This window comes from Lactuca sativa, chromosome 5 (genome assembly GCF_002870075.4).
Source record: "Lactuca sativa cultivar Salinas chromosome 5, Lsat_Salinas_v11, whole genome shotgun sequence".
NCBI classification, from domain to species: domain Eukaryota; kingdom Viridiplantae; phylum Streptophyta; class Magnoliopsida; order Asterales; family Asteraceae; genus Lactuca; species Lactuca sativa.
The window spans coordinates 103947106-103957430 of record NC_056627.2 but is presented as its reverse complement, the minus strand read 5'-3'; the positions used below and the strand labels follow the sequence as shown (position 1 = coordinate 103957430).

General features: G+C 40.5%; 1 long non-coding RNA gene across 1 annotated transcript; it reads left to right on the top strand.

Moving 5' to 3' along the window:
• Window positions 1-7759: 7759 nt before the first annotated feature.
• On the top strand, window positions 7760-9872 carry LOC111898019 (uncharacterized). The gene is made up of 3 exons (XR_002852457.3): window positions 7760-7896; window positions 8286-8493; window positions 9038-9872. It is a non-coding gene; the product is annotated as an uncharacterized LOC111898019 (long non-coding RNA).
• The last annotated feature ends 453 nt before the right edge of the window (window positions 9873-10325 follow it).

Genomic DNA, 10325 nt, shown 5'->3' with positions numbered 1-10325 from the left:
GAATCGACCTAATCCCAGGAGCTACTCCCGTAGCTAAGTCGCCCTACCGACTAGCGCCTGCCGAAATGCAAGAACTATCCGGTCAACTCAACGAACTGCTTAGCAAGGGCTTCATAAGACCGAGCTTCTCACCTTGGGGAGCTCCGGTCTTGTTCGTGAAGAAAAAGGATGGGTCATTTCGGATGTGCATCGATTATAGGGAACTCAATAAACTCACGATCAAAAATCGTTATCCTCTCCCTCGTATCGACAACCTATTCGACCAACTCCAAGGAGCCAGTTACTTCTCCAAGATTGATCTTAGATCCGGGTATCACCAATTACGGGTGCTTGAGGAAGATGTTCCTAAGACAGCTTTCCAAACCCGCTACGGGCATTTCGAGTTTGTAGTGATGCCCTTTGGACTGACTAACGCCCCCGCAGTATTCATGGACTTGATGAATAGGGTGTGTCGTCCATATCTAGATCGGTTCGTCATCGTCTTTATTGACGACATTCTCGTCTACTCTCGGAGCGAGGAAGAGCACAGAAGCCATTTACGATTAGTCCTGGAAACCCTGCGATCCGAGAAGTTGTATGCGAAGTTCTCTAAGTGCGAGTTTTGGATCCGAAGAGTTGAATTCTTAGGGCACGTGGTCAGCGAAGACGGAATCCACGTGGACCCCTCTAAAATCAAGGCTATTAAGAACTGGTCAGCACCAAAGACGCCCACGGAAATTCGTCAATTTCTAGGCCTCGCTGGCTACTACCGACGGTTCATCCAAAACTTCTCTCGGATTGCGAAGCCTCTCACCACGTTAACACAAAAGGGTGTGCCATTCGACTGGGAAGAGAAACAGGAGAAGGCATTCCAGACCCTGAAGCGAGCCCTGTGCACCGCACCAGTATTATCCCTTCCCGAAGGGACAGAAGATTTTGTTGTATACTGTGATGCATCCAATCAGGGGCTCGGTTGCGTCTTGATGCAACGAGGCAAGGTTATCGCCTATGCCTCGAGGCAACTAAAGAACCATGAAGTGAACTACACTACTCACGACCTCGAGTTAGGAGCGGTCGTCTTCGCACTAAAAATCTGGAGACACTACTTGTATGGGACGAAGAGCGTGGTGTACACTGATCATAAAAGCCTCCAACATATACTAAACCAAAAAGAACTCAACATGAGACAGCGTCGATGGGTCGAATTACTTAACGATTACGACTGTGAAATTAGATATCATCCGGGGAAAGCCAACGTGGTAGCAGACGCCCTGAGCAGGAAAGAATATTTTGGACGAAGGACCAAGTCGTTGACAATGACTATACATTCACATCTATCCACGCAGATCAAAGAGGCTCAGCTGGAAGCTCTAAAGCCTGAAAACATGACGGGAGAATTCCTGCGTGGAATGGATAAAAATCTGGAGGTTAAGGGTGACGAAGCCTATTACTTTATGGACCGAATCTGGACTCCACGCCATGGAGGTTTCAGAGATTTGGTTATGAGGGAAGCACACAACACTCGTTACTCCGTCCACCCGGGTTCAGATAAGATGTACCTGGATCTCAAGAAGCTATACTGGTGACCGAACATGAAAGCAGAGATCGCTACCTTTGTAAGTAAGTGCCTTACTTGCGCGAAGGTCAAAGTAGAATGTCAAAAGCCATCAGGACTTCTCCAACAACCGGAAATACCAGAATGGAAGTGGGAGCGAATCACAATGGATTTCATCACCAAGCTGCCCAAGACAGCAGGTGGATTAGATGCCATTTGGGTCATCGTTGACAGGTTGACCAAGTCCGCCCACTTCCTACCCATCAAAGAGACGGATAAGATGGAAAAGCTCACTAGGACTTATATAAAAGAAATAGTGCGATTGCATGGCGTCCCTATATCTATTATATCAGACAGAGATAGTAGATTCACCTCTAGATTTTGGCAATCATTACAAAAGGCGCTAGGGACGAGGCTGGATATGAGTACAGCCTACCATCCGCAGACTGATGGACAAAGTGAGAGGACGATCCAAACATTAGAAGACATGCTGCGAGCTTGTGTGATCGACTTCGGGAAATCGTGGGATACGCACTTACCTCTTGTGGAGTTTTCCTACAACAATAGTTATCACACGAGCATCAAGGCAGCTCCATTCGAAGCCCTCTACGGACGAAAGTGCAGATCCCCGTTGTGTTGGGCCGAGGTGGGAGACACTCAGTTAGCTAAGAGACGAACTCCTGATAGTGCCCTCACTGGTCCAGAGATCATTCGAGAGACGACCGAGAAGATTGTACAGATACGTGAACGACTAAAAGTCGCTAGGGATCGACAAAAGAGCTACGCCGACAAACGAAGGAAACCCTTGGAATTCCAGGTCGGAGACCGGGTCCTTCTGAAGGTCTCGCCCTGGAAAGGCACGATACGCTTCGGGAAGCGTGGAAAGTTAAACCCAAGGTACATAGGGCCTTTTGAGATTCTTGCCAGAATCGGCCCTGTAGCTTACAAACTAAACTTACCCCGCGAGCTAAGTAACATACATCCGACCTTCCACGTCTCAAACTTGAAGAAATGTCTGTCTGACGAGACTCTCGTGATTCCCCTCGACGAGATCGAGCTCAACGAGAGCCTCAACTTCGTGGAAGAGCCTGCGGAGGTATTGGATCGTGAAGTAAAGCGGACGAAGCAAAGCCGCATCCCAATTGTGAAGGTTCGGTGGAACGCCAAGCGAGGACCGGAATTCACTTGGGAGCGCGAGGATCAAATGAAACTCAAATACCCTCATCTCTTCGATTAGTAGTATTGTAATATCGTATCTGTTTGTATTCTAAATTTCGGGACGAAATTCCCCTAACGGGGGGATGATGTGACAACCCCAAATCTAATTCCGTTAAAAATCCCATTTTCACTAACGGAAAGCGTCACTATACGCTATTTTACGTAATATTTGGAATCGTCAATATCCGAATATCTAAATTTAAGCATGGTTTGATATTATTATAAGTAATATGTCTCATAGGTGTTAACCCCGTTTAACCTAATAGAGTGGTTTTACCTTCTCAACCACTTCACCCGGGTAAAAAGTTTTAACCCAGTTAACTTTAAACATCGGGTAGCCGTGTATCGGGCGCGATTCTCGAGACATATGCAATGGTGTTCCCAACATTTGAACACTCATTCACTACACACCCACTCTCTCTCTACTTTCTCTCTCTAGACTCAAAAACGACCCCGATTCCGCTAATTTCCGACTTCCAAACGTAAGTACTCATCCCCTATCTTATTTTAGACATGCTTCATTGAATTTGTGGGCCAAAAACCATAGGAATCAAGATTCAAAGAGGAGTTTACGGCCTAAGAAGCTCCTTAGGCCGTAAACCCCCAAATCCAAGCCAAAGACCAAGTTTCTCCTTCTTGTATGTTAGTATACTAATTAAGGCATATAACTAGAAGAGTTTGGACCTTAGAAAACAAGAGAATGATGCTTGAAAAGGAGTTTACGGCCCAAGCATGTGCTTAGGCCGTAAACACCTCAAACACCCCACAAATCCATGTTTTAAGCCCCAAAAACACTTTTAGGGTGTTTGGTGAATTAGACTTGACTCCAAGGAAGGCTTGAGTGCATTAAACATCAACATTTGAGGCCAAAAAGAGGAGTTTACGGCCTAGCATAAGCTTGGGCCGTAAACACCCAAGAAATTGTGTCAAACAAGTCCCTAAACTACCCTAATGCATGAAAGGAATTAATCTAAGGCCTATGAAAGTGTGTTGTACCATTAAACACTTCATTTTGACACCAAATGAAGAGTTTACGGCCAAGAATGTTCTTGGGCCGTAAACTCCCCATAAATATGTGCCAAATTGCTCCAAACTCACTATAGGACCTTCTAGGATTTTTCTAAGCCATTTGGGACCATGTTGTACAAGTAAAACCATCACCTTAAAGGACTTATAGGAGTTTACGGCCCAAGAACAAGTCTTGGCCGTAAACTCCCCTAAAATATCACAAATTTAGATGTTTAATCCTTCCCTCTTGGTCCAAAACACACACCACTAAATAAAGGAAGTGAGATAAGGCCTTAAACACACATTTTGGAGTGTCACAAGAGTTTACGGCCAAGCCTAGGGGGCTTACGGCCGTAAACTCCCAATGAATGGCTTTTAGGCCATAAACTCTAAGAGAATAAACTCTAGGACCCTCCCGTAAATCATCCATGGCCTTGTACCACTCCCGGGAACCCTTTCTAGGCCTTAAAACCCCGAAAACGACACTAGAATGTCCAAATACTATAATGAGAAGCATAAGATGATTAACTTCTTGAAAAATACATATTTCATATGCCATTAGGGTCCTAAAAGGTGCTCAAGTGGTTATTTGGTACCAAACGCTCAATCGACACTATTACCCAATTTACCCGATTCACCCGATTTCCGCGATTTCAGGTGAGTTCATACCCCTTTAATGAACCTTTCAAGTGTTTTACATGTTTTAGGGGGGAGATACAAGTTGCTTATAAATGTTTATGCAAAGTTTTACAGAACAATTTCCGAGTTACAAGGGTTAATCGCATGTGATTCACTACTCTTAGTTCAAATCACATGTGATTTGTCCCTATACCTTAAAAACGGGTTTTACCCTTTTCAAACTATTTTTAAACAGTGAATAAGAATTTAAATGTTCTTTTGTAAAAATACTTTTATTTAATCAATTTGCTTATAAAATGTAACCACTCTGATATATTTATATAAATAAGACTTGGAGGACTTAGGACCGATATCTCGCCTTATTTCCTGTTCTTGTTTGATTGTGGGCTTGAGGTAGTAGTTATCCGTCCGACTGTCGTTGATTTCTTACTTATATAAAATCTGTATATCAGTATGGGATACGAATATTACTGCCTTCACTTCATGCTAAAGTCACTAACGTGCTAAGAAACATCCCCACTAGGATAACCATAATAGGTATGGTTAGGGTCGCTACCGCTACTACTCGCTAAAGTTATTACTATCTACACTATAATACTCACTATTACTCTATGTTACACTAGTAAGAGAATACACTATGATCAATACTAACAGATTATTACACTATAACAATGGAGAAAACACTAAACAAACAATAATACACTAACCCGCTACGAGATACTCTATTCGCTATTCACTATGCCCGGAGTGTTCCAGCAGGAGACGACTCTACATGTATAGATCTATACGGGGCAGACGCTATCACATCCCGACTGTTAATCTCAGTCTGCGCCGTACAGGCCCAGGGATGCCACTACTTCACTATACTATGCATGGCCGGGAAGGTCATGGGATCCTCTGTCATCCTCACTATTGGTAATATACAAGGAATACCCTATAACTACTCTAAAATACTACACTAAATGCTAAACCGCATCCCGAAGTAAGTAAGTATTTATCACTAAAGGAAGCTCGCACCTCTATCATTGGTCACGGGCTTAATTTATCCTATCACAATTGTTACTTGGAGATTTGCCAAAGTATTTTTACAATAAATTGTTTTCAAAGAGACAAAGAATGCATACTTTTCACAGATTGCCACTTACAATGTATTTCCTGGAAAATATGGGATTTTCTAAGTTTCTATTACTTATGAACATAAATGATACATTTTTAAACACTAATGCTTTGTATACAAAAACTCACACTAAACTCTTATGAACTCACCAGCTTTATGCTGATAATTGTTTTCAAAATAACTTGTATCTTCAGGTCAAAGATAGACAGGTACAGACGCGGCATTTTTGGAGAAGGTGGAGCACACAAGACCCATCTCTTATTTTTGAATTACTTTTGAGTGTTTGTTAAACATTACAAAACACGCTTGTAATTAAATTCCCTATGTAATACTATGGTTGTATGATTCTTGTTTCTACTATTATGCAATTGTGATGATACTGTTCACTACGTCATCCACCCCGAAACGTATTCCGCCGTTATCGGTTTTGGGGTGTGACATAGAAAGCCTAGATCCAAGCATTAGGGTTTTGCATGCGCACATAGGAAAGTTCTTATGGCTAAAACCCAACAGTTCCTTCCCCAGCCTCTTTACTTCCCTCTTGAGTTCTAGAAACCCTAAATCGCAGAGGAGCTCCATTGTTGAGTGGATTGAAGCTTGGAGAAGTAATCATTGAAGGAATTTTGTGGGAATTGAAGGCTTGGGGCAAGGGGCTTTGCTTGGAATCAACTTCATTGCAGTTGGGGGCGTCCATTGGAGGTAATATCTCGTTCTTGGTCTGATTGTATGTTATTTCTTTAATTTAGGGTTTGTGGGATCTTGTCTAAGGATGTAAATGGAAGTCTAGAGGTTAGATCTGAGGTTGCTACCTCAGATCTGGAAGGAAGGAGAATCAGAGAGCATGAAAGTCCCTGTGTTGGAGTGTTTGGTGAAGCTTGCAAGTCCCAAACCCTAGTTATAAGTGAATAAGGCCTAGATCCCTTGGGAGTCACGTAAAGTTTGCCACTTTACGTGATGGTTGAGTTGCATAAGACTAGATCTATGTTTTGGATCATTTGCATGGCCTGGAATGCTTCTGAATGGATTCAGATCGGTGGTACTCGGCGAGTCACATGGGTAGACTCGACGAGTTGCTTGAAGATGAGCTGGGACTCGACGAGTTGGAAGAACAACTCGGCGAGTCGGATGAAGATGGCTTGGAACTCGGCGAGTTGTATGAACAACTCGGCGAGTAGGTTGATGATAGCCTTGGACTCGGCGAGTCTGTTCCTGGACTCGGCGAGTCTTGTCGAAGAGTTCCGATATTCTCTGGTCGAGTCGAGAATCGGTGAGTCAAGGGATGACTCGGTGAGTTGTGTGCGAGTGGACTCAGAGTTGTTGGACTCGGCGAGTCTCGGAGTGACTCGGCGAGTTAGGTCGCGGATTGAGTGAAGTTCTGATTATAGAAACTCGGCGAGTCATAGAGTTGACTCGGCGAGTAGGGTCAGTCAGGGGTTGACTTTGACTGAGGACTTTGATTTTGACCAAGGGTTGACCGTTGACTATTAGGGTTTGGTCAGCGATGTGGCCTTTGGGCCAAGAGAGGGGTAAAATAGTCTTTTACCCTTAAGAGGGTGCATTGAGAGGATTGATTCTAGTCTCTAGAGTTATAGTCATGAGAGTTTTGCCTTACGTGTTAGGCGGTGGCGAGTTCGAGATCCGAGTATGGAGATATCTGCTTTCTGCTTGCCAGGTGAGTCTTCTCACTATACTTTACCTTGAGTAGGTAACCAGAGTTACGTGACTGAGTATTGTATGCTATGTGTTGTACTGCATTATTTCTATGTGATTTATGTTGTGCATGTTTGCAGAGTTGGAACGGAAGGGTTCCTAGAGTTAGAACCGGAAGGTTCACAGAGTTAGAACCTGAGGGTTCACAGAGTTTGGATGCACGGACCCATAAAGTTATAGCCTCGAGTGGCTTATATGTGTTATGTGTGTGGTATTTTGGGGAACTCACTAAGCTTCGTGCTTACATTGTTTTGTGTTATGTTGTTTTCAGGTTTCTTTCGGTATCACGGTACGGCACCGGCTTGATTGTACACACCAGAGCAAGAGTCATATTTTGGAGGATCCTAGTTTTCTATGCAAGCGAAAATGAAGCTATGTTTTGTAATTTGATTATGAATGAGATTTTTAACAAGTTTTCTAAGAATAAAATGATTATTTAAAATGAAAATTTTGTCTTGAAATTTACGGTGTTACAATTTTAGTTTAAAAATAATTATAATTTACCGGTTAAAAAAAAAATCATTTTAGATGTTTCCATATAATTCACACAAACTCCTATTTTGTGACTTCCCTATAAAATCATCTGCTTCCTGCAGCAACAACGCCGTCATCTCTATCGATCTGCTAACGACAAACATTTGAAGTAAAGGCGAAGAGTTTGAGCTTTGAGGTATGACTTCTCTATTCCTTTCGGTGTTTCGAATCTTTTCTCTTAACTCCTTCCATTCCAAATGATCCTAATTTATTTGGGAAAAACGTAAAGAACGTAGATTAAAGAAATAGTATCCGTGATTGTTGCTTTCTTGTATCAAAAAAAAAAGTTTAAACCCTAGTAATTAGATTTATGTATTTGATTAGAGAGACTCTTAATTCTATCCATCGTTCTAGCTGAGAAGAATGCGATTCCCTCTAAAAAAAAGCGAGTGATGTGATTTGTATATTTGTTTATGTTGTGGTGGAATCGGATCCCCTTTTCATTTCAAAGTTTGCTTACAAAACCCGCCTCTTTTAGCCTCCATTTTCACCCAAATTGATTTCTATTTGTTTCTGCAAACTCAGATTGTGATGGTGGATCTATATTAAAGTGTTTGGATCTGATTGAATGACATGGAACATGAAGGAGATCTCCCTCTGTTTCTGAAGATTTGTTTGCTTTTCATTAACTTTGACAAGGACAAGATGAGATCTCATGGAGATTATCTTGTCTCAATTATTGGAATGGGTGTTATCGGAATTATAATTTTGCCTTTGGATGTGAGTCTACCAGGTAAAATCTTTTTTTTTTCAGTTTACTTTGTAACAGATTATTATATTTTTTGCACAAATCTACTAGTATTTGAAAATTTCTTGGTATATTATCAACTAAGCACAATGTTTCATTATAACATGTAAACATTTGCACCTGAAATATTCCAGCTGAGGTTTTGATCATAATTTCACCCAAGTTGTATTATTATATACCCATCTTAGCAAAATTAAATTATTACTTCATGATTAGTCTTGTTCAGTCCAATTCTTGTACCAAATGTTGCCTTAAGTTTTTTGGATTGACGATGTGTGCCTAGGTGTCATGAAAAATCTTTGCAAATGAGCTTTGATATTTGGATGCCTTTAATTGAATATGTGACATGACAAGTTAACATGATTTCAATGTCTACATATTATGGTCTACACAAGAGATACTCCTGGAACGTGTAATTCTTTTTGTTAACATTGTTATAGATTACTGTAACCCTTTAGTGTAAATGGTATTATTGCTTGATTATAGATTTCCATTAAATTCATTTGCTAACTTGTTGGCTACTATGCAGGTGCTACCAAAAGTAAGAACATTTAGCAATGGTAGATGTTAATGTCATCATTGATCTGGTTTCTAACGACACAGTTTAAAGTAAAGAAACACCTAGGCTATCTCATTTCGTAGACATAATAAATGAGGATATGCAGACCAAAATGAGATAATTGGATGTTGCAAAACTAGGTGTTGAAGACCACATGAATATGAACAAATGAAATTGTCTTATCATTCTAAAGTAAGTGGTTGGTTGGAAGAAGTCGAAAAGATCAATGAAGCATTCCTAATCATGTCGGCAGTTTTTTCGGTGTCATGACTAGACACAAGCTTGGAAAGAAAGCCTTCAAGATAATTGAGAAATTGCAAATTCTCACGAAAACAATCAATCATGATGATCTTGACTAATAATCGAGTAAACGAACCGAACCACAAATCCGCATGACAACCTTATGCTTATGGGTGGGGTGAGTAAAACCATGAAAGTTGAAGAAGGTTATAAAAAAAATCATTTTATTGTTGAGACGGTTATAGGGAAAAAGACAGACACCATTTATAGTAGAGGTAATAAAAACATCTGAGTAGTTATTGGCAATGTGCGGCACTGGAAAACTTCAATTGGGTGGTGATGATGATGATCACATAATCCCACAGCCATGGTGGACCGATGGTCATCAGGAAAAATAACCAAATGAAGATGTATTTTCTTAGATATTTTTCTCGGTATTTTGTATTTTCTATGTGATGTATATTTTCTGTCAATGTCTCATTTAACTAGTGTTTTAACGGGTTGATTGAAAAAAATGTATTGACTTTTACTTTTTTTTATAGCATCCTACTTTCATTTGTTTTCATTATAGCAGTGTACTATAACAAATTTACCCAATTAAAGTTATATAATTCATATAAAATTGTTCTTTTGTATACACCATGCACTGCCAGTAATGTACATTTAGTGATTTGTTTATTATATTATCCTACTTTTAAGTGTATTGCTATTTTCTTCTAGAGTTTCTAACTTAAATATAATAGTTGCAAAAAAAATACCAAATGATTATAGTTTTTAACTTATTACTAAAAATATGTAGATGAGTAATAATAAACGGTGTTTTTTACACAAAGATACATGGATCCAGTTCATCATCATCAGAATTGGTTCTGCTCGTTCATAGTCATATGTGACGAGAAGAGGAAAACGTTATACACATCATGAAAGATCATCTTTGCATGTACCCATATTTTTTGGTGAGGCAAAGTTGCAATTTTTGTACCTTCATAGTCAATAACTTCATGAAGAAAGATTAACA